Raw genomic sequence first — 25,889 nt, 5'->3', positions numbered from 1 at the left:
TGCATTGACATAATTCGCTAACTGGTTTCAAATCTACATTCTGGCAGCCATATCCCACGCCCATTCTCAAGCAGAAAGGCACCATGGTGCCTGAATGCCCTCACTATGACATAATTTTCTGAGTCATTGCAATGGGGTTTACATGGATTTCTATGCTTAGGTCCATAATCCTATATGACATAAAACAGAGAAGGATACAGCACATAAAATATCACCTAACTAAATTGCTGCTTATATACACATATTTGTCAACATTAAGGACTGGAAACATACATTTAGGTTATTAAAACTGAAGGTTATGTAATTGTAACACATCATACTCACACACAAACTAAGGTTTGGTCCAAAACAAGGAATACCACTTTAACAATGTATCATTATTCCTGCTGAAATAACAGGATGACTATGCATTTTCAAGAGAAAAGCAATTGAAACACATTGTTGTTAGGACAACACAAAAGTAGTAGGTAGTCTCAAGTGGGCATAAGCACCTATGTCACCAAGTGGGTAGACAAATGGATCATAAACAGGACATGTAAAGACAGGGCATGTACTGTCAAAAGTGTATGAATTCACCTCCAGCAAGGGGACAGTGACCAAGGCCATACCTCATTATTCTGTACTAGGCCCTTTCCTGTTCTGTATTTAATTCTCAGAAGTCAAGATAAACTTAGACAGCCTTTGTCTGACCGGCTTTGTGGATGACTGCAAATTGTGGGCAATCACTGAATCCAAGAACACTATTGCTATACTGCACAAAATATTAACAGACAAAAGTGATTGTTGCCAGTGCCATAGAGACATATTAAATGAACTAAACAAGCATAGTTATTTCCTTTTCGAAATACACAAGCTAATTGCAATATAGACAGCACACCCCTATGTGTAGCCCAGTGGTACATGACCTAGGTACTCAGGTAGATAGAAATTGGAACTTCTACTAGCATGTGACCACAGTGGTGACAAATCTCGTGCATGTAGCACAAATTCTAAGAATGGGCAGGCCATCCACATCAAAGGACATTATAAGTCCATTGTTCTCAGCCCTCATCACATCAGTAATTGAATACAGTGTACCCTTTTGCATGTACCTCACCACTCATCTGCAACAGTTGGAGCAACCCCAAAGTTATCACACAAAGAAGATACATGGTATAAACAAGTCCTATGCAGAGAGATTGAAAGCCTTATCACTGTATTATGTGTTCTACATACTACTAAGGGTCAAACTGTCTGGCCTACAGGGCAGTCTCCATGACATCATGGCCATGATGGAATGATTACACTTTGTTAAGACAAACTGCATGACAGTCAATTGTTCAAAGGATATTAACTGACCCTCTGATATAATAAATCAGGTTGGACAGCTAGATACAACTAAGAGATACAACCCCTTCTCTGGAACAACCTTCCCAGTCATGTAAACCAAATACATTGCCTGACCCTCTTCAAGTGCAACCTAGATCAATGGATGGCTAGTCATGATTGTACTCCTGTTGTTAGACCCATGTTCCCCCATGAATAGAGGCAGGTGGCATTAGAAAACATAGCACAGGCTCATACATTTGTGAACATCACTCACCTAGCTATTTAAAATTGTGAAACCCATGTTACACATGGCTAGGCTTTTATGAGATTCTGGAACTTTAGACTAGCACTCTTCTATGCACTTATAAACCTGTGATGTGCAATTGTATCCTAGGTATAGCTACAGTGTGACTTTACAGCAGCATGGATGCACCAGTACATCACATCAGTATTACCACTTGATAGTTTGCATGAACAGTTATAGGTTCATAGGTTCATAGGTTGGTACTAGGCTATCAGTCCTAGGGCCTATAAAAGCCTAGCCATAACAATTCCCTGGATATTTCTTCCCACAGTATTTACTTCCCTGGACCCCTGTCTAGCAGGGCGACTGACATGATCCCCAGGGTAAATTTCCTATCTCCCATCCAATCGTCAAGGTTCAGTTTGAAGAAGGCCAAGGAGGTGCTCTGCTTGGCATCTATGGGCAGTCTATTCCAGAGTATGGGGAGTCTCTGGGTCAGGAACCTATCCCTCCAGCATGTTTTGTTCATTGTGATGATAAGGTTTAGATCTCTGGAGCGTGTGGCTCTGAGGGATTGGGATTTCTTTAAGTAGAGCAGGTCCAACAGCTCAGGGTTTGACATGGCCTTGTATGTTAAGCAGAGATCGCCTCTGAGTAGACGATATGCCACAGAGTATAGCTGAAGTTTTTTAGATGGTCAGCATAGGGCATCTGCTTTAGGCCTGTGATTCTTTTAGTGAAGTATTTCTGCGGCCATTCCAGCTGTTGCAGATGTCTTGGGAGGTACATACAAAATGGGGCATTATACTCTATAATGGGTCTAATGAGGGATGAGTACAGTGGGACAATGACCTCCTTTTTTCCTGGATGAAAAGCCCTTAGTGATGAGGTGTGCCACATAGAAGGATTTCCTGACTGTTGTGGCGATGTGGTTATCGAAGGTGAGACCACTGTCCACCTGTATCCCCAAGTCTCTCATCACATTTTTGGTGTTTAGTGTACTGCCACCTATCTGGTAATTCATGGGTACATGTTTACTCCCAAAGAGAATAACTATACATTTCTTGGCATTAAGCTTGAGCCCATGACTCTGGCACCAAGCATCTGTTTCTGGAAGGCCATTTTGTAGAATATCCACATCATTTGGGGATTCAATAATGGCTCCCAGTATGCATTCAGGATTTCATGGTAGTATAAAAGTTTCCATGGCAATTTCAGGGTGGGAATGATCATTTGGCATGTCTTGAGTTTGGCATATGCTGCTATAAAGTGTGCAGCATGTATTATTTTGTATATGAACATAATCACAGTGACAGCACCCATGCTCAATGATGTTACATTTTGCAGTGCTTTAGTTTCTGTGTACATGGGCATAATGATGAATTGCCATCAGTCTCACATATTGCTGTACCATGCATTATAATGGATTACTTCCTAATTCACTGCAATTACAGATGCTGCAGACAATATTCATTGCTATTACCTGTGGAAGATGAATGCAGTACACAATTGTGTGTAGGCAATCTACTGATAATAGTATTTTGTATTTAAGTGCTGTTATCCATATAGTCAATACTTATGTCTTCTGGGGATGATTTTCTCATGTATCAGTTCTGCCAGAGTTTTGCCAGAGTGAGTTTCCACACACCTTTTTGGTAATGCATAAGTTTTCTTTGTGATGTGTAACCATTAGATGTTGATAGTGCAGACTTCCCTTCAAGATGTTCTTTCAGATATTTCTTCCTGTGATGCACCCAGTAAATACATAGCTCATTGACAACATTGATGACATGGGTTACATTCTTGCAAGTGAAGATTGTGGCATATATGTGTCATGCAAACCTCTCAACTAGCCTGGATTACTTGGAATTTAAACTACAGGTGTAGCCGTGCCCCTCTTAACACCTCCAAAAAGTGTCATTTTTGAGGAAGGTGTGCTTGATCCCCTTTACAGATTACTGGCAAAGTATTAAAGTTGTACAATTGTGTTCATGCAGAACATCTAAATAACATCAAAATCACAATGTCAAAGTCACAGAGTAATGGTGGTATTATTCTGATATTTTGTCTATGATTGTGCCTACTACTGTTGTTCATGAGTCTATTGCTATGTGTCCCTGATTGGCTGAAAGCTATGCTGAAATTTCTGTCATATTCAAGCGAGTCATTTTGCACACCTTGACAATATGCGCATACCCCTATTGTATATACTGTCTTTGCTAAAAGTCCTCTCCAGTGATCATGCCATTGTGTTAATATCACAACTAATCATCTCCATTGCTATGTAACCTTGTGTGACAGTCACATAATATACTGTACCTGTGTGGTGATATGAATATATCCACATAGGAGGTGTAAACAGCAATACATAATGTAATATGTACATATGAGATTACTTTATATGCTACTGACTTGTCTCTTGGGTGAATGTGCATTGACATGCCCTTATCTGGTGTAAATTACCATGTTTCATGTGTCTTCTTCCTCTTTCTTCATTCCTACCGTTCATGTCTTTGGCCCTTTTTAATGCAGACACTTCTTCAAACTAGTGTATTTATACTGCATTCTAAGTACCCTTAATGATCACCACGAAACCTTTATTTCAGTTTGCCAAAAACATGTTGTACTGTACATTGCACTGAGTGCACTTTTCAATAATGTGTTATTACTGCATTCATTACATTAATTTTAGCCTTGGTAGTCACTGTGGCTGTCTGGGCAATTTCCCAGGGCAAGTTTGCCCATAGGTAAACTTGGCTGCTTGTGTTATATGCCTTAATGCTGCTTACATAGTTTCCTGGCCAGCAACACTGTTGCTGGCAATAAAACCTCACTTGTATCCCTGAATGTGCGATGCAGGACATGCATATGCAATAAGCACTGATGCTCATCGCACAAACACATAAACTCCATGTATGCTTAGCTCAAAGCCTACAAAGGGTTTATTGAATACCTAGGATATTTATCGAATATTACAGGTATTACTATATGTAATTATCAAATCAACATCTACTGATAATAGCATAGGACTATTGTGAAGTTGGTATATACAAGATATGGGTAGTGGGTAGCTCCCTACACTGGGGTGTAAGTGGTGGAGCATCAAACAAAGAAGCACAGCTGTGTTTTTTGGCATAGAAAGTGACTATTTTAGATGTGTAGTGTAATAAGTAGATATGGGCGGCCACAGTGGTGCAGCAGTTAGAGTTGTTGCCTCACAGCAAGAGGTTCTCCGGTTCGATTCTCAGCTGTGGTGCCTTCTGTGCAGAGTCTGCATGTCCTCCCTGTGGTCACGTGGGTTTCCTCCGGGTGCTCCAGTTTCCTCCCACATCCCAAAGACATGCAGTAGGTGGATTGGACACTTTAAATTGTCCCTTGGTGTGAGTGTGTGTGCCTTCTGTGGAAGGTTGGGTGCCAGGCTGGCAACTCAACACCGTAAACTCCACTGCCAATCATGAGCAGACAGATGATCTGCTGTGGCGACCCCTAACCAGGAAAAGCCAGATGAAGTGTAATAAGTGATATGTGCAGTGTACATGTTTATGATGCACAGACTCCTACAGACAGAATAATTTTACTGAATTATGTTTGTCATACTCAGGATTGTTTTTTGTTATGTATGATAAATCGATGTTGTATGATATGCAGTCTTAATGAATGCAGTATGCAACAGGGTTTCTAGAAGACTTATGGGATAAAAAAGGAATGTTATATAATCTTATAAAGATCTGCATACAAATACACACACACACACACACACACACACACACACACACACACACATGCATATATATAAATGTCTACAAAAGAAATATATTAAAATTTGATTTTTTTCAGAGTAGTAAATACCCCTGCACCTTACCCTATACCTCTCAGGCTTAAGAGCAAACAATGTGGACAAAGCCTAAAATAATGAGGGACAAAGACCTAAAAACAGGGCTAAATTCAAATATTGCTCTTCTAAACTTAGATAGTTGCTAGAAAACAGGACTTGTGTTAGCATGCATTTTTTAAATGATATGAAGTCTGAAACTCAAATGTATGTCATTATTTAGTGACTTCAGCATTAATGATTTGCCTGGTCTGAGTCCAGTTAGCATAATGGTTAAGGTCTTCACTTCCCATGCAGAAGGTACAAGGTTCGATTCTGACCTCTGACCAATGCCTTGTTTGGAGTTTGCATGTTCACCCTGTGTCTTCCTGGGGTTCCTCCCATATCTGAAAAATACATTGAGTGTTTCCATCTCTCAAACTCATCAATGAATGGAGCTGTAGGTAGTAGCACAGACTATATATGGTGTCCTATAGGGGGAAGAGTTGTACAGACCAACCGCTTTGGGCATCTACTGCGGTGTGCAGTATGCTCAAGATAGGAGAACATGGATCACAGATTGTGCACCGTGGTAGGGCTAGCCACTTGACAGTGTAAATTATGGCTCTTGGTGATTCGGTCATGTTGACTAATGCCACCAAAATGGGCATGGATAAGTGGGTTGAGGACGTGGCCTACTCTGACCTATGCCAGGGACCCATGCTAATGGTGGGAGGGGTATATGTGCCCCTGTTGGCCAGTGTGTGCCCACCATAATAAACTACTGGCCAGCAGGTGTCTAGTTGCCTAGCCTGGTTTACAGGATAGCTCTGTTGAGCAAAAGCTGGATGTAAAGCCAACCAACCTGCCAAACATGAACTGAAAATTGCTACGCTTAATATATTTTCACTGACAGGATACAGCTTGGAAGTGAATGACATTACGATACAGAGGAAGCTGGACATCCTATGTATGCCTCTCAGCAGGGTTGTGATAGTGAGGAAAAAAGCGGATTCAGACAGTAGTTGCAGGACCTACTAGATAAAGTAGAACAACATGAATTGGCGTTGATAATGGGTGACTTAAATGCACATATTGGGATAGACAGAATGGATATGAGGACTGCCTGGGTCCACATGGGTGGGGCAACAGGAATAAAAAAGGAGAAGCCATTCTAGACTTATGTCTGGCAAATGGCTTAATAGTAGCCAACACAGGGTTCAGAAAGAGAGACAGTCACAAGATCACATACAAGAGTAGCCAACATGCAACTCAGGTAGATTTTCTCCTACTAAGGAAAAGGCACTGGGGTAGAATCCATGATTGCAAAAGTCATCTCCAGTGAAACAGTTGGCCCACAGTCTAAACAACTAGTTGCCACAATCAGCTCTAAGCAATGTTCAGAGAAGACTCTAAGGTCACAGACCAGGCTGAAGACCTGGAAGTTGACTGGAAAGAACGTACAGCAGTTCAAGGAATTATTCAGGGCCCTAGCAGCTCAAGAAGAGGAGGAAATAGGTTGAGTTGAGCAAGAATGGAAAAGAACAACATGTGTTAGGACTACAGGAAAGATATGTGATGGAATGCAGAAGTCCAGAAAGTCATCAAAAGAAAGAAGGAGTGCAGGAAGAAGTGAGAGATAGAAAAGACTGACCAGGCTAGGAAGGACTTCTAGTTGGCTAACAAAGAAGTTGCTAGGGCATCAGAGGCACTCTACCAACTTCTGGAAAGAGACTCAGTAAGTGGCACAAAGAAACTATATCAGGTTGCAAGGCAAAGACAGAAAGGTAAAGAAGATAATCAGACACCCTTCATAAGGGATGCCAGAAACAACCTGCTCATCAGTCCACAGGACATCAAAGGCAGATGAAAAGAGCATTTCCAGCAGCTTCTGAATGAAGAAAACCCCACAGAAATGTGTACTTCTCCAGAAACAGCCTTTGATGAGAGAAAAAGAGGAGCCCACCCAAGAAGAAGTAAGAATAGCACTAAGGAAAATGAAGTCAGGGATAGCAGCAGGCACAGATGAGGTCACAGCAGATATGGTAAAGATGCTGGGTGAGACAGAGGAGAAATGGCACCTGAGGGTTGTCTGAGCAGTGTGGAGAGAAAGGTGTATTCCAGATGACTGGAGAATAAGCATACTCATGCCAGTGTACAAGAACAAAGGGGACATTCACAACTGTGGGCAGTACAGAGGCATCAACTCCTATCATATTGCATGAAAGTTCTAGACAGGGTGATTGATAAATGGATATGCAGAGTAGTAGAACGTAAGATGGGAGATGAGCAGTTTAGATTCAGATCAGGATGTAGTACACTTAACCCGATGTTTGCAGTGAGTCATACTAGAGAACAGGTGAGGAGAGAGTCCAACTGGGAATTCCTAGACTTCGAGAAAACATATGACAAGGTCCCAAGAAAGCTGATCTGGGCTGCAGTGGTTGGAAGTCCCAGAAACATTGGTAGAATTAGTGCAGGCTATGTACAAGGACCCAATGACTCATGAATGAACAGTGTTCAGCTTCACAGAGGGGTTCCCAGTGGGAGTGGGTGTACACTAGGGTTCAGCTGTGAGCCCACTGCTGCTCATACTGGTTCATACTGGTGATGGACTAGGTTAGCAAACAGGTCAGAGGGGACAGATCAACAAAGTAACTTTACGCAGATGATTGGCATTACAGACAAAGTATAGAAGAACGGAATGCAAAACTCAGGGCAGATGGGATGAATGTAAGCACAGATAAGACAGTGGTAAAGGCAGCAAATTGGGGAAATCAGAAGAAGCTGAGAATAAAGATAGAAGGGAAGATAGTGGAATAGCTAAACAGGTTCAAGTATCTAGGAGGGGTGGTTGAGGAGAAGGGATGTCTGAGTGAAGAGGTCAAAGCTAGAATCAGAGGGGCTGCAGCAACTGGCATAGAGTGCCAGGTGTAGTCTATGACAGAATAATGGCAAAGAAGCTGAAACGTAAGGTGTAGAAGACAGTGGTGTGACCAGTACTACTGTATGGTACAGAAACCTGGTTAGTAAAGGCAGAACAGTTGAAGAAGCTAGAGGTGATGGAAATGAGGTGTCTGAGAAGGGTGGTAGGATACACACTGTGGGACAGACAAAGAAATGATGGCATAAGAGCAGAAGCCAAAGTAGCTCCAATTGCAGAAAAGATCAAAGAGAACAGATTGTGGTGGTTTAGACACATATGGAAATACTGTGTGTATCTATTTTTATTCCAAGTGAATGTCTCTCTCCAATGTCAGTGGATTAAGGCTCCTTGATTACTGGCCCAGGGTGGGTATGTTACAAATTTAACCTGATTTTATATAGTTTGGCAGAGCAAAGTTTGAAGACACAATAGACACCCATATACACACTCACACATACATCTCTTTCTCTATCTATATGTAGATATATATGTATATATATATATATATATATATATATATATATATATATATATATATATATCTTGAATTTCAGTATTTTAAGAACATAAAGTCGAATTTTTAAAATAGCGAAACTTCACGACGTCGAATATGGAATTGTCGAAATAGCGGTTATGGTGTTCAGGTATGTGACGTGGGATATACTGTGTGCCTGATCTACAGTTTGGTGTGTGGATTTGCCTAGAAATTTAAGTAAGTGAATATTTTTTTAAGGGTTTTGAGTAGGTATTTGTGTGTATGTGAGTGTGTTCGGAAGTTATAAGTGTGGGTTAGGGAAGGTAGGTGAAAGTATGAGTGTTTAAGTGTTGAAAGTGTTGATTTTTTTTGTATGTGATCTGTGTGTGCGAGGGGACTGTAGAGTGTGTAGTGGTGAGGTTATTGTCTTTTTCTGTTTAGTGTGACCTCTGAGTTAGTACATATAAGTAGCAGGGTTGTGGAGGGCACAGGCCCGACATGGAGGGTGCAAGTAGCCTTGCCCATTTGTTTAATTGTGGTTTTGTGTTTGTGTGTGTTTTGTTTGTTTGTTGTAGTGTGGGAAGGATGGTGTATGTGTTGTGTAGTGTATGGTGTGTTTACGTTCATGATTTTGAATTTCTCGCTTTTGCGGTTTCGGTATTTTGAAAGTTCGGCTTTATAGTCTTGAGATACTGAAATTCGATATTTCAGTATTTCAAGATTATAAAGCGAACCCATATCTGTATATATATCTATTATTTATATCTATATCTATATCTATATCTATAGACAGATATTGATATATCTATAGAGAGAGAGGAGTATGTGTCTATGTTTATGTACAAATCAATCTATCGATCTATCTATCTATCTATCTATCTATCTATCTATCTATCTATCTATCTATCTATCCCTCTATCCATCTCTCTTTATATGTAAACAAATATAAACACACACACACACACACACACACACACACACACACACACACACACGTATATGTATATATAGTTATCTCTCTCTCACTCTCTCTCTCTCTATATATATATATATATATATAGATGAGTATGCATGTATATGTATATGTATATGGATCTACTTAAATTAGTTGAACACTATAACACTATTTATATCGACATGCATAGTGCTGAATTAAATTGGTCCACATTATGCATGCTGACACTCTAGTACATATGTGCCAGGAGTTAAACTTGGCGCATGCAAAACTTAAAAAAAAAATATAAGAAAGCATTGTTTTTTGCAGGGGGCCAACCTCTCCTGCACCTCCAACCCCTCTTGCTAATTATATATTCTAACTCTGAGGATGCACAATCCCCAGAGGAAAAGGATATATTATTCTACTCAGCAATTGCAGTCTCACACACCTGCTGACCATCTGTTTAGTCGACCAAATTGTGTTGATTAAACAGCATTGACCATAGTATCATTAAAAAATTTGAGGGACCCATGTATATATATATATATATATATATATATATATATATATATATATAGATATATGGGTCTACTTCATTTGATCGAAAGATCATTTGACTGAAACCCATTTGATCAAAATTTAATTTGATCAAAAACCAGTATTCAAGGCAAATAACAGGGATTTGTCCCCCTCCCCAATGTTGTGCGACCCTGGAGTTGGTATATATAGATAGGGGGGTTGTGGTGGGCGCAGCCCTCCACCTGTTTTCATTTAAAATCTGTACTTTTGTGTTATTTTCCTATTTTAAAGGAAATTAGGTGGGGGGCTTCACCTCCCACACTCCCCCATGTGGGGGGCTGCACCCCCTACACCCCCTAACTTTATATACCAACTCCAGGGTCGCATGACATTGGGGAGGTGGACAAATCCCAGATTTATGCCTTGAATGCTGGTTTTCAATCAAATGAAATTTCGATCAAATGGGTTTCAGTCAAATGGTCTTTCGATCAAATGAAGTAGACCCATATATATATATATATATATATATATATATATATATATATATATATATATATATATATATATATATATATATATATATATAGATAGATAGATAAATATATATGTATACATACATGCACAAATCTCTTTCTCCCTCTCTCTCTACATACACACACACACACACACACACACACATGTATATATAAATATATATATATATATATATATATATATATATATATATATAGGTCCACTTCTAAATTTTGAAATCTCATAATCTTGAAATTCAAAATACTGAGTCCAATATCTTGAAAGTTCAAGTACTGAAAACTCAAAATACTGAATTTCATAATATCGAAAAAACTGAGTATGCCAACACTTACAATATTCCAGCACCACTAAAGAACAAAACATATTACTCTTCTCCAACTATAAGCAGGGAGACAAGCCCTCCTGCACCCCCCCCAAGTGGGGTCTGCATCCCCCACCCCCTGCTACTTAAATATATCAACTCCAACATCGCACTGCACAGAAGAAAATGGCAAACATACCATTACGTGCTTCATGACTGCCTATTGTAACCTTAGTCATGTTCCCTTTTAATTTGGCATACAACAACATCACTCATCTTAGTGTAGTAAAGTGCGATCTAGGAGTTGATATATTTAAGTAGCAGAGGGTGTGGGTGGTGCAGCCCCCTGCTAATACTTGGAGTAAACTAATATGCTTTGTCTTTTATTTGTTTCTCTATGTACTTCTGGTGGAGTATAGTAAGTGTTAGTATCCTGTAGTTTTTTTTTTCGATACTATGAAATTCAGTAGTTTGAGTTTTCAGTATTTTGAACTTTCAATATTTTGGACTCAGTATTTTGAATTTAGAGATTATGAGCTTTCAAGATTTAGAAGTGGACACGCATACATATATATATATATATATATATATATATATATATATATATATATATATATGGATCTACTTAAATTAGTTGAACCCTATAACACTATGTCGACATGCATAATGTTGAATTAAATTGGTCAACAATATGCATGTTAACATTCTACTACATATGTGCCAAGAGTTAAACTTGTTGCATGCAAAACTTAAGAAGAAATGAAGAAAGTATTGTTTTTTTCAGGGGCCAACCCCTCCTGCACCTCCCACCATTCCTGCTATACTCTAACTCTGAGGATGCACAATCCCCAGGGGAAAAGGGTATATTACTCTACTCAGCAATTGTTAGTCTCACACACCTGTTGACCATCTCTTTAGTTAACCAAATTGTGTTGATTAAACAGACGTTAAAAATAGTATCATTCAAGAAACTTAGAGGGACCCATGTATATATATATATATATATATATATATATATATATATATATATATATATATACATATATATATATATATATCTCTCTCTCTATATATATATATATATATATATATATATATATATATATATATATATATATATATATGGATCTACTTGAATTAGTTGAACACTACAACACTATTTATGTTGACATGCATAATGTCGAATAAATTGGTCAACATTATGTATTTTGACACTTACTACATATGTGCAAAGAAAAAAATGAAGACAGCATTGTTTTTTTGCAAGGGCCATCCCCTCCTGCACCTCTCACTCCTCCAGCTAATTATAGATTCTAACTTTGAGGATGCTCTGAAAGAGTTAGACATTATGTCAAGTGTTCTGTTGATAGAATAATGATGGTGTTAGAAGAAGAAAGGTTGATTAAATGCATATAAGGTAAGGTATGTGTGGCTTTGGAATACTAATGATGAAACTTTCAAATATACTGAAATTTTCACCACTGGGGACTCTGAGAGTTTGTGTGAGTATCTTCAGATTAGCATTAGATTAAAGGCTTCATATGGTTAGATTTGGTGTTGTACCTGTGTGATGCTGCATGTTTATAGGTTCATAGGTGTATACTAGGTTAAATTCCATGTGACTCACAAATTTGATTTATATAGAGAGTGATTTACTGACTGCCTCTGTCCATCAGTGACTTAGGCGCTACACCAGATGTGAATTTCTGATTACCCATTCATGGGTCCAAGTTGCACTTATATAGGGATAGGGAGAAACTCTGCTTTACATGGATAAGAAGTCTTTTCCAGAGAAAGAGAATTCTCTGAGAAACATGTCTGTCTTTCCTGCCTGTCCTTTTTATGTTGCAAGCAAAATTTAGGCCTTTTAATCTAGTAGTTCCGATGCTGTTTGTTTTGTGGGTATGCAAAAGATTCAACTAAACAGGGTCTAGGGATGCCTTGTATGCCAGTCAGAGATTACTTCTTAGAAGTCTGTATGATACTGAGTAAAGGCTTACATGACACAGAAATTCTAGAGCAATACCAGGTGGACAGGGAAACACTGGAGAAAATACGCAACTTCTGCAACCCTCACCTCTGACCCTAGGGAATTATGGATAGCCCATGTCAGTGGAAACAAAAGTATGTGTAGCTTTACATATTCTAGCTACAGGTACTTTCCAGAGACCCATAGGGGATACTTTATGGATGTCACAGGCCAAAACTTTCAGAATATTGCATCAGTTTCTAAATGCAATGTTATAACATGTAAGGGAGCCTATCTGTGTCCCATGCATCCCAGAGGAGTGAGATCAAGAACCATGAAGGAATGTTACATAACAGCACACTCCCCTGACATTTTTGAGGCCATACATTGCACTCACATAATATTAAAAGCCCCACTCAGTGAACAGGGAAGAAGGTACATTTACAGGAAAAGGTACCACTCTATAAACTCTCAGGTTGTCTGTGATGCTCAAGGGATCATCTACAATGTCTTTGCAAGTAACTCAGGCAGTATTTATGACACAGATTTATGGCACACCTGTGAGTTGTATACAAGGATTGCAAGTGGTGACTTTCCACAAGGGCATCTAGTGGGGCATGCAGGTTATGCATTAGAACCTTGTTTCATGATACTTGTAGAATAGCAGGTGTGTTGTACCTTTAAGAAGCACTTACAATATCTGGGTGTGCATATAAATACCAAGCATGTGTTAGCTTCAGTGCCATTTTGAAAGTACAAACAGAATGTTAACATCCATGTGTATGATAGCTAATCTGTTTATAAGTTAAAGTTATGTAACCTCATTTATGATGTGTTTGCATTCAGTAAAGCTGCTTGAAAAAGAACCCATGATGCTCACTTGTTTTATCCTTACCTAGTGAGTGACATGGTGTCAAAACCAGGATTGCAAAGACTATTCTTCAGAACCATGAGGTGCAGAGGTAATGATGAAGGCAAACTAAAAGAACCAAGAGTGAAAAGGGCCAGAGGCAAGTTAAAGGTAAAGAGAAAACACATACACAAATGATTTATTTATTGAAAGAGGTTAAGTGGAGCATTTCAAGTGCACAAAACGTATTGTTAAGCAAATGAATAGTACAGAAAAGTTTATTAAGCAAACAAGAAACAGAAAAGAGCTCATTAATTGGATGAAATGTTTGAAACAGAGCTATCTGATAAAATGAGCATTAGAAAAGTATATAAAAGGGTTTAGAATTGCCTCCGAATTGTAAAACAAGCATGTTTAAGCCAAAACGAGCATGTTTAGAGTTAAAAAGAACACAAGGAAATACAATGGGTATGAAAAGAGATTTAAATGAGCAAAACAAATATAACACAAGGGCATAAAGGGGATAAAAGGCACATTAAAAGATTCAATGTGTGAAATAACTATAATAAAAAGGGGCGAAAAGGGCACATTGAATATAAATAAAGAAAAGGCAGCTGCATGTGTTTTGGGTGAATTATTCTGTTTGGTATAAATTGCTACTTCCCATTGACTGAAGCCTTGAATAGCATAACTACAGTTATTTGAAGTATCTCAAAGTGTGTAAAAGTGCTTACAGTGTGTGCTTGCTGTGCATTAATTCTGAAGAGCTTGTTGTGTGCAAAGTGCAACTATTTCGTGAAGTGCAGTCAAGTGAAGCCAGGCACATCTTGCAGTTTCTTGTGCCTGGGTTTGTCTATTCACAGAGTGCCACCATTGCATTTTGGGGAGATTCCAGTGTGCTGTGTACTGTTTATTCACAAAGTGCAGTTATTTTGAGGTGTTTCTCACATTGAGTTTCTTCTGCCCAATACATTTGCAAGCTGCAATCACTTCAAAACAGTTTATTCACAAAGTGCCATTACTTTGAAAAGCTAATTCGCAAATTGCCATTACTTCAGATAGCTTACTCACAAATCACAATTACTTCGAAACAGTTCATTTGTAAAGTGCCATTGCTTCATGAAAGCATATTCGCAAAGTATAGTTACTTCAAAATGTACTTGCACTCAGCTTCTATTGTTCACTTTAGTCATACTGTACAGTAGTTCGAAATGTTTCTTAAAATGATGATAAATGACTTTGGCAGTAAAATGTTAATAAGTGACTTTGACATTAAAGTGATTACAAGACAAAGGCTCATACAGTAAAATAATGATGATAAATGACTTTAAAAGGTTGCCTTTACAAGATAAATGGCTCATATAGTAAAATAATTTCAAAGCAAGTGGCTTTACAGTAAAGAGATTTCAAAGTATTGCAGTGCCCAGGAAACTAATTTCATGAAATTCAGTTACACAGAGGCTCATTGTGTTGTTATAAGTACTGGCATAAAATTCAAGCACATGTATATGTATATGTATGAGTGTGGGAATTTGTGCATATTTGCAAGAGTATTCACAGAGATATATCAATATGGCAGATGGATTTCACAAGCCACAATCACTTGTGTTTGATCAGAACATAGCCGCGAATTGGAGAATATTTGACAAGAATATGATATATTTATACAAGCAGCTTATTCTGATAAAGATGCACATACCAAGGCATTCATTTTGCTGAACCTAGCAGGGTCAGAAACCATTGCAAGGGAGCGTTCATTTGTCTAGGCACCAGCAGTTTATGAAGGTGAAGGAGAAACTCATCATGTTGTTGTGGAGGCTGAATCAAGGGAAGACCCCGAGTGTTTAATGCACAAATTCAGAGAGATGTGTAACCCTCAGACTAATGTTACACTAGAGATCAAAAGTAAGGGGAGACGTTCACAGCTTATATTACTGATCTGAGAAACCAAAGCTAAAATTAGTACGTTTTTTTTTATTTAAAGGATGAGTTAATAAAGGACAGACTCATTTGCAGTATTAGTAATGCTGCTGTGAGAAAGATTTTGCTTTGTGATAGTAATTTAACTATGAGTAAAGCCATTGAGATTTGTCAGATTCATGAAGTTACAGAAAGGCACACAAATATGCTTGCTAGTGATAAGAGCATGGTTTCAGTAGGCTCCAGAGCTCATGTAGACAGCATGCAATATGTCACAGGCAAAGGCAAGCCTAAGCATGTGGCAGCAGCAAACCCTGCAGGACTCATAGGTAAAACCTGTAGTTTTCTAACACATTCCAAGAACAATTCAGTTAAATGAGCATGCTCAGTGCAAAAACAAGAGTACCTATTACAAAACAAATGTTGCTCAGTACAGCATAAGCGTGAATCAATAACACCCAATCTAGCTTTATTGTTAACTGTTGTAATTATGGTGCTAACTATGAATCCAGAAGAGAAAAGTGCATAGCATTTGGTCATCAATGGCATAAGTGTAAGAAATGAAACCATTTTCATAGATTTTGTAAATCAAGTAAGCCTCACACAGTTGCAAAAAAGGGTCACTCCAACAAGCAAGGTAATCAAATAGACCTGCAATAGTCTGCTTTCTATGTAGGTGGTGTATCAGTAATTGGTGAAAAGATTGATGCAGTATATTTATTGACAAGAAATGAAGTGTTTTATACTGTCTGAATCAATGGTAAATCCACTGAGCTTAAAGTAGACACTGGTTCAAACTGTAATGTCATGTTACCCGATACTTTTGCAAGGGTTAAAGCTGGTGAACAACTAAATGTGACTAGTTGTGTGAAACTTATAGCTTATGGAGCTGAGGAGATTTGGGCCGGGGGCTCAGTGCTGCTTTAATGCTGTGTGGCTAGGAGTTCATAGGTTCATAGGTTCATACTAGGCTATCTGCCCTAGGGCATTTATAAGCCTAGCCAGAATGTGTTTGGCTTTCGCCACCCATTTTAAATTTATTTTTCTATGCCCTTTTTCGAGGTTAGTATACTGTGCTTCTGTCTAACAGTGACACAGAAGTGATACCCATCCACTCATCAAGATTCCTCTTGAAGAGAGTCAATGAGGACTCTGCCTAACCTGGACTGGGATTTTATTCCAGAGTGAAGGGAGCCTCTGGGTTATGAATCTGTCCCTCCAGCATGTCCTATTTATTTCAGTGCTGAGGTTCAAGGGATTTGGATTTTCTGAGGTGCAGCATGTCCATTAATTCGGGTTGGACATGGCTTTATACGTCAGGCACAGATGGCTGCATGCCACTGAGTAGAGCTGGAGTTTCTTTAACTGGGCAGCATATGGCATCTGTTTGAGCCCTTTGATCCTCTTGGTGAGGTACTTTTGGGGTCTATCCAGTTGCTGCAGGTGTCTGGTAAGGTACATCCCAAAAGGGGCATTGTACTCAATTATGGACCTGATGAGGGATGAGTAAAGAGGCACAATGACCTCCCCTGATCTAGATGTGAATCCCTTCATGATTAGGGTGGGCTATATAAAATGTTTTTCTAACCACTTTGGCCACGTGGTTGTCAAATGAGAGATCGCTATCAACTTGGGTCCCCAGGTCCCTAATTACTTCTTCTGTACTTAATGGATTACCACCTATGTGGTAATTTGTGGGCACTTTGTTTTTGCCAAAGGGGATGACTATACACTTTTTGGCATTTAGCTTGAGACCATGACTCTGGCACCAGTTGTCTGTTTCTATGAGGCCCTTTTGGAGGATGCTTGTGTCAGCTGGAGAGTCGATTATGACACCCAGTTTGCAGTCATCTGCAAACTTGGTCAGCCACAGTCCTTCCGTGTTGGCCTGAACCTCCGAGAAATATATACCGAACAAGAGAGGTCCCAGGACTGAGCCTTGTGGGACACCATTTGTAACTGGTTTCATGGCTCCAGCAATTCTAACCATGTGGGTTCTGTCCTTGAGCCAGTTTGCAATCCATCTAGTGACATAGGGGTTTATATTTAAGCTGGTGAGCTTATCTATAATGCTCGAGTGGGGTATTGTATTGAAGGCTTTTGCGAGGTCGAGGTAGGCTGTGTGGACCACCTTCCCCTCGTCAATGGCCTTGGTGACTGTTTCAAAGAAATCAACCGGGTTTAAGAGGCAGGATCTGCCCTTAACAAAGCCAAACTGGGTAGGATCCAGTGTCTGTAGGTCCCCAATATCTTTATTTATGAGGTCCATGATGATCCTTTCCATAGCTTTGCAGACCAAGCTAGTCAGGCTTATGGGGCGATAGTTTCCAGGATCCGTTGAGGCACCACCTTTATGGAGAGGGACCATTGTTGCTGTACGCCACTCTTTGGGCACATATCCTGTAGTAAGGCTGAGATTGAACAGTAGTTTTATGTTTGGGTTTAGCTCTTCTTGGAGTTCATGTAGGGCGCGCCCGGGACACCGTCTGGTCCCATTGATGCTGTGTTTTTGCTTTGGAGAGGGCGGCTCTTACCTGAGCATCTGAGATGTCAGGGGGGCAGCACTCTGCTGGGATAGATATTTGCCCTTTTGGTGGGGGGGAGTTTGCTGAACCTGTCAGCTAGGATGTTGGCAATGTCTGTGGGCTCGGTGTATTTTTGTCATTTTGGACTAATTCTGAGCATATCTGGGAATTACCACCCAGGTTCCTAACATAACTAAAGAAAGCCTTGTGATTATCCTTAGTGTCCTGTGCAATTTTCTCTCAAGCTGGCCTTAGACAATTTTATGAGTGCCCATAGTTTTTGCTAATACTGATCAGTGATGCCTTTTTGGGATTTTGCTCTATCATTTAGTAGCTTTCTCCTTCTATTGTATAGTTTGTTTATGGCTGGGGTCCACCAGACAGGACGTCTGCCTTTGGAGGATTGGGTCTTGGTTTTATTTGGGATTGCATGATCCATGCATTCCTGAAGGTGTTCATAGAATGCGTTTATAAAGGATTCTGCAGTCTGGGCCGTATTTTCCACAGGCCCAGGGGCTTTGAAGGATTCCACCTCGGTTTTGAGGAGTGTGAAATTTGCTTTAGAGAAGTTTTCACTGTGGTTTTCTGGACAGGGGGTGGGGTCGGGATGTGAATATCCAGTGAGATTAGTTTATGGTCTGATCTTACCTGTGAGGGATACACTTCTGGTCTGGAGCATAGAGTCCCCATGTTGGTGATGATCAGGTCCAGTATGTTTTCCCCTCTTGTGGGAGTGGTAACAAGTTGTTCCATAGCATTTGAGTTTATAAATTCTAGGAACCTTTGGGCTAGGGTGTTGGAGCTAGAGTAATGCTCCCAGTCTATGTTTGGGTAGTTGAAGTCGCCCATTATAATGGTGTTTGGAGAGACCTTCATATTTTCCAGTGTTCTCAGGAAGGCCGAGTGGGGTTCCTGGGTTTGGGAGGTTGGTCTGTTGCAGGCTATAAACTGGAAGGCAGTTTTACCCACTGTTAGTTGCACATGGATAGTCTCTGATGCTTCGTGCTGTGCCACCAACCTGGAGGTGTGGGTATCTTTGATGAATATCGATACTCCACTTCCTTTTGTGGTTTGGTCCAAGTTTTGGGGCCGAAAAGCATGGTATGAGGTATAACCTGGTAGTGCTGGAGTGCTCTCAGGAGCCCTGAACCAGGTTTCTGTTACTGCACAGATATCGATGTTCTCCATGCTAAAGAGAGTTTCGAGTGCATGCATCTTGAGGTTTAGACTTCTGGCGTTGAGTAGCATTACTCTTAGTTTCTTATCCCTTGTGATACCTATGGAAGTGGGTTTGTCTTTTGAGCCTTGCCTAAAAAAGGCACTATGGGGGTAGGAAGAGCCTTTGCCAATATCCGAAAGCCCAGGAGCGACAGGTGCAAGCCGTCCCTAGTGAAGCATCATGGCTTGTCGAGCATATCATCCCAAGCTGACAGGCATTGGATCCCCTTTGAATGACACCAGTACTTAAGCCAATTGTTGAAATTGATCATCTTGTCTTCATATTGTGGCATCATTCTTGGTGAGGGTAAGATGCTACACAAGTTCAGGGTCATACCGTCCTGGGCTACATGCTCAGAGAGCTCCTCTATATCTCTTTTCATGTAGTCCATCAGGTCATTCACACCAGCATGGACAATGACTGAGTCATATTTGTACTTGCCTTGGAGTGACCTGAGTGCTTGTGTTATGTGGCAGATCCTAGCGCCCAACAGGCTGCTCACCGTGACCCTCTCCTTGTTCAGCCTGGTGAGCTGGACTTCAGTGTGCCTGACGATAGAGTCACCTATTACAAGTGTATCAGGTGTGTTGTTTAGTCTTAAGGGCTGTGACTGTTCGGCACACTGGCTTTGTGAGATATGTGTTGCACGTGTTTTGTTTTGGGGTAGTGGTTGCTTGGGTGTCTGCTTTGGAGGTCTCTGCTGCTTCAGCAGATCTTTATTTAGAGCCTCCAAGTATGTTTTTGTGTGATTATGTGTTTCTTTTGCTGTCGTGGTATGTCTATGTGAGACTGGAATTGTAGTGAGTGTGGTTTCCTTCTCCTCCTGACTGGTTATGCCAGTACTGAGTTGAGAGAGCTTAGCCTCCAGTTTGGCTATATGGTTGCATCTCTCACATGTGTTGGAATTTGTTGGGAGGAGGAGAGGGTTGTCTGTGTACATGAGGCAGTTGTAACATTGCCTCAAGATTCCCAGATTCACCAGCTGGATCAGAGAGGAGATTGACAACTGACCTTTGGACATGCTAGAATAATATTGGGAATTTCTTTATAATTGAAAACAAGGGCCAGTGGGGAGTGAGGGTGTAGTGCTTTTAATTTTTAGTGCTGACTTATATAATTGCTTTAGTGAGCAAGTGCCAGGTAACTTAAGTGCAATGTGTTACAGGTAACTTAAATGCAAAAACGGCAAACAGTAACTTTCTTTCAAGTGAAACAAGGAAATAAGTACAGTAAGCAATGCAGATATCACTAGTGATCCACAGAAGCTCTGAGAAGCCGTGTATTAGGTGGAATTGAAATAACAAGCAAAAAAACAACAAGCATATAAGCAAAGCTAGATTCAGCAGGCCTGGATCTAGTCTATGCTACAGCAAACAAGGTGTACCAATTTCGGTAAGATATAGTTCAAATATTCAGGCACTATAAACCTTTAACCAGAAATTCCCAGCTCAGAAGGGCAGAGTCCAGCCTCTTCTCCCACAAGAGTGCAGACCACGAACCTTCTTAATGTAAAATAACTGGCCTGAAGCCCAAGTACTTAAACCAGAACTAATACACTTTAAGAATAACAGACACTGGGCTCTCAATCAGCAGTTCCCAACTTAGAAGGATGAAAACTACCTGTCCTGCCACCACAGTGCATGCCACAAACCTTCCTAATGTAAAACAACTGGTCTGAAGCCCAAGTGCTTAATCCAAAAGACTTAGAATGATAGCTACACTTTAATCAAGTTACTACCAAGCAGTAATAAATACAATTGAATACTTTAGAGAATGCCTGGATTAGTGCTCAAGTTACACAAACAAAGCTAGATCCAGCAGGCCTGAATCCAGTCTATGCCACAGCAAACAAGGCACACCAACTTCAGTAAGAAGCAGTTCAGATATGCATGCACTATAAGCCTTTAACCAGAAATTCCCAGCTCAGAAGGGCAGAGTCCAGCCTTTCCTCCCACAAGAGTGCAGACCACGAACCCTCTTAATGTAAAATAACTGGCCTGAAAGCCCAAGTGCTTAAACCAGAATTAATACACTTTTAGAATAACAGACACTGAGCCCTCAAGCAGCAGTTCCCAACCTAGAAGGATGTAAGCTACCTGTTCTGCCACTACAGTGCAGACCACAAACCCTCTCAGTGCAAAACTGGTCTGAAGCCCAAGTGTTTAAACCAAAAGGCTTATAATGAGTTACACCAAGCAGTAATAAATACAACTGAGTACTTTTAAGATGATGCAAAAGTAAAATAAAGTAGGTAGAAACACAAGTACAGTAAAAGCAGATGAAATTTTTTTTTCTGAACAAGTGCTGAGATCAAAGAAACAGATTTGAGTGCTGAAACTAGAAAACTGGCTAGTTATAAGAAAAAAAACTAAGCTAGAAGGCTTCCCTCCAACACAGAAGGGCTCGAGGGCTCAGAAGCCTACAAATAGTCTATACCACTTAACAGGAAAGGCAGGAAACAAGCTTAATTTTTTTTCCCAGATGCTCTCTTTGTACACAGTAGGAGTGCCTGAAATCAGAATATGATCTCACTGCACTCAGTTGAGTGAGCAAATGAGATGGGCCCAGAAGGAGTATCCAAACACAAATTTACAAGAGGGGCGGGCAGTTTCAAGACCACTAAAATTAACACCAAAACAAAAACAGGGAGGGTGGGTGGGACTAACTGAATAGCAGAGCCAAAACTTCCAGTTCAGTTAATATTCCTGCGACACAGTTAAAATCAATTTAAATACTGTATTTTTTGAAAAAAAAAGTGCGGATAAAGGTACTTAAATTCTCTTATACATCCATTTGAATACAGCTAGTTCTTAGCCGGCCAAAGCTGAGGTTGTTAAGCGGAAAATATTTCACACTGTACCACTTAAATAGGCAAGGACAGGAAATCAAAGAATGTGGCTACCCCCACACCTGTAATTACTAGCAAATAACAAAATTCAGCAAACACTGACTAATTTCCAGTTCAGTTAATATTCCTGCAACACAGTTTAAATCAATTTAAATACTGTATTTTTTGAAAAAAGTGCAGATAAAGGTACTTAAATTCTCTTATACGTCCAGTTGAATACAGCTAGTTCTTCGTCGCCAAAGCTGAGGTTTTAAGCAGAAAATATTTCACACTGTACCACTTAAATAGGCAAGGACAGGAAATCAAAGAATGTGGCTACCCCCACACCTGTAATTACTAGCAAATAACAAAATTCAGCAAACACTGACTAACTTCCAGTTCAGTTAATATTCCTGCAACACAGTTAAAATCAATTTAAATACTGTATTTTTTGAAAAAAAAAGTGCAGATAAAGGTACTTAAATTCTCTTATATGTCCAGTTGAATACAGCTAGTTCTTAGCTGGCCAAAGCTGAGGTTTTGAAGCCTGTTGTTGTAGCCTGTTGTTCTATGTGGTTTGAAGAAAAGTACAGTCATTACTGGGTCTCAGAGACAGTTTGAAAATGAATCTGCTTTCTTTTGCCAAATAATTCATCAGATAAGCACATGTCCTAGTTCTAGCTTCACCAATGCTATTTTTTCAGAGTATGCTGATGTTTCGATGACAGATTGGGCAAACTTCCAGTTGTATATTCCATGAAATATGTCCAGAAATCAGTCCAGTGGTCAGACTAGCAAGAAGAGTTCTGATAGCTATGTAACATACGGTCAAAGTTCAGCTGGACAAAATGGTGTAACAAGATGTAATTTATCCATATACAGAACCTACTGAATGGGTGTTGTCCATGGTAGCAGCTCATAAAAAAGGCTCAGATGAAATCAGAATATGCATTGACCCAAGAGATTTGAACAAAGCATTGAAGAGACCACATCATCCTCTGCGTACCGTCAAAGAGGTTGCAGCCATGATACCAAATTCCACTGTTTTTTTTCTGTCTTAGATGCAAAGAGTTCATTTTGACAAGTGATGCTTGACTTCAAATCTTCATTACTGACTCCATCCAGTACCCCGTTTGGAAGATATAGATTCCTCAGGATGCCATTTGGAATACATTCTGCAAGTTAAGTCTTCCAGCATGCAATGGAGCAAATTTTTTTGGGCTATCCATGTGCCATAATAGTAGATGTTATACTGGTCAGAGGCAATGGTGATGTAGAGCATGACAGAAGTCTTAAGAGAGTTCTAGACAAAGCACGTGAAGTGAACTTAAAGCTCAATCCTCTGGAGTACAAATTCAGACTACCAGTAGTTACATATGTAGGTCATTTGTTTACAAGTATGGGCTTGAGACCAGACTCGTCCAAGCAAGCAGCCATTCTTGAGATGTCAGCACCAGATAATGTGCAAGCACTACTGCATTTTCTTGGCATAGTCAATTACTTAGGCATGTTTATACCAGATTTCAGTGAGTTGACAGTGCCTTTGTGAGAGCTCACATGTAAAAATGTTACCTGTTCATGGCTAAACCAGCACCAGAGATCATTTGAAGTTCTTAAGCAGAAAAGTGCTACCCCTCCAACATTAAGATACTATGATGTCAACAAACCAGTAACTCTTTCCTGTGATGTTTCAAAATCTGGTTTAGGTGCAGTTATTCTCCATGAAGGCAAGCCAGTATCCTACACCTCTAGAACACTTACTCAGACTGTGATGCAGTATGCTCAAATTGAGAAGGAACTTTTGTGAATAGTATTTGCATATTCCAAGTTTCATGATTATATCTATGGTTGAGAAATCCAGATTGAAACTGATCATCAGCCTTTGGTCACAATTTTAAAGAAGCCTATGCATTCACCTCCAGTGAGATTACAAAGAATGATGCTCAAATTACAAAAGTACAACTTCAGGATGGTGTATACAAAAGGAAAACTTTTTTATTCTGCTGATACCTTATCCAGAGTGCCCAGAAATATGGCAGAACAGTTTCATGCAAAGCATTTTGGCTTTCATGTCACGAAAGTGCATCATTTTCCTATCACAAGACGTGATGAGCTAAGAGATCATACAATGACTGATGCAATTTTGCAGAAGCTCAGTCACTATGTCAGTGTTGGATGGCCATCAAAGCAATTGAGTGTACCACCAGAAGTGAATCTTACTTTCCTTACAGAAATGAGTTGTTGATGGAAGATGGCATTATTTTCAAAGGTCCTAAAATTGTTGTTCCTGCTTCCTTACAACAAGAATATATCCAGATTTTGCATCATGGTCATCTGGGTTGTGAATCTACTAAGATAAAGCAAGATTACTAGTATTATAGACTTCTCTAGTGAAAGATATTGATAGAGTACTTTCTTCCTGTTCGGTATGTAATAGTACTGAAGCTTATTTACAAAGAGGGGCACTTCAGCTAAGTCAAATTCCTGATCTACCTTGGTCAGTTGTAGATCTGGCACATATTAGGCTATTAAGCAAAGGCCTTAAATTCATATCAAGTTCCTCTGAAGACATTGTTAATGCATTAAGAGATTTGAAACTATTTACGAGAAATTTAAATCTTAGGCTTATTATTAAGCATAGTCAAGGGAGCAATAGAGGAACATGTAAAACAATCCAGCACATTTATACCTAATAGCTGTCCTATAATATCAGCTTGTCATGATATTTGTGAAAGCGAGTTGAGGGAGCTTTATAAGAGAAAATCTAGAGAAAAGTTCTACAATTTAACGTATGATGAAAATGAAGCTCTTAAACAACTGGAATATAACAGTAAAATAATCATAAAAGGAGCTAACAAGGGGGTGCAATAGTGATTGTGACTAGAGCAGACTTTAAGTCCTCTATGTATGATTTTTTTATCGGATGTGAATACCTTTAGAAAGATTAATTTTGTGGACATCAAAAAGTGTATTACAGATGTGAATATGCTAGCTTACGATATGCAATTAAATAATGATATCATTATTGATCTACTTAATTATTTCATGGTCCCTATCCAAAGATACCAAAGCTATATGGTATACATAAAATACATAAATCTCTAAACCACCCCCTATGTGACCTATCGTCTCAGGTAGGGGGTGGGTTACAGAACCAATTTCTATTTATTTGCAAACTTGATTGAGTAAATATCTCCCATGTTGTCTGAGTTACATAAAAGATGCAGATTTTTTTTAATGAAATTACATGAATGTAACAGTAAGAACCCTGAAAAGAATTTTGTACTTGCTACGTTAGATATAAATTCACTTTTTACCATAATACCTAATAAATATGGCATTGATGCCATTCATAGTTTTCTATGCATTGATGTGGGTATGCAAGCTAGACAAATAGAGAATGTGTGCCAACTTTTAGTGATTGTGTTAACAACATTTTTTTTTGTTTAAGAACCAGCCATATTTACAACTTGCAGGTGTAGCGATGGGGACTCCCATGGCTAATACCTATGCAAATTTGGTTT

The sequence above is a fragment of the Protopterus annectens genome, chromosome 1.part0, assembly GCF_019279795.1.
Source record: "Protopterus annectens isolate FY-2018-M chromosome 1.part0, PAN1.0, whole genome shotgun sequence".
In the NCBI taxonomy this organism is placed as follows: Eukaryota; Metazoa; Chordata; order Ceratodontiformes; family Protopteridae; genus Protopterus; species Protopterus annectens.
The sequence above is the reverse complement of the archived record's forward strand: the minus strand, read 5'-3'. Positions refer to the sequence as shown.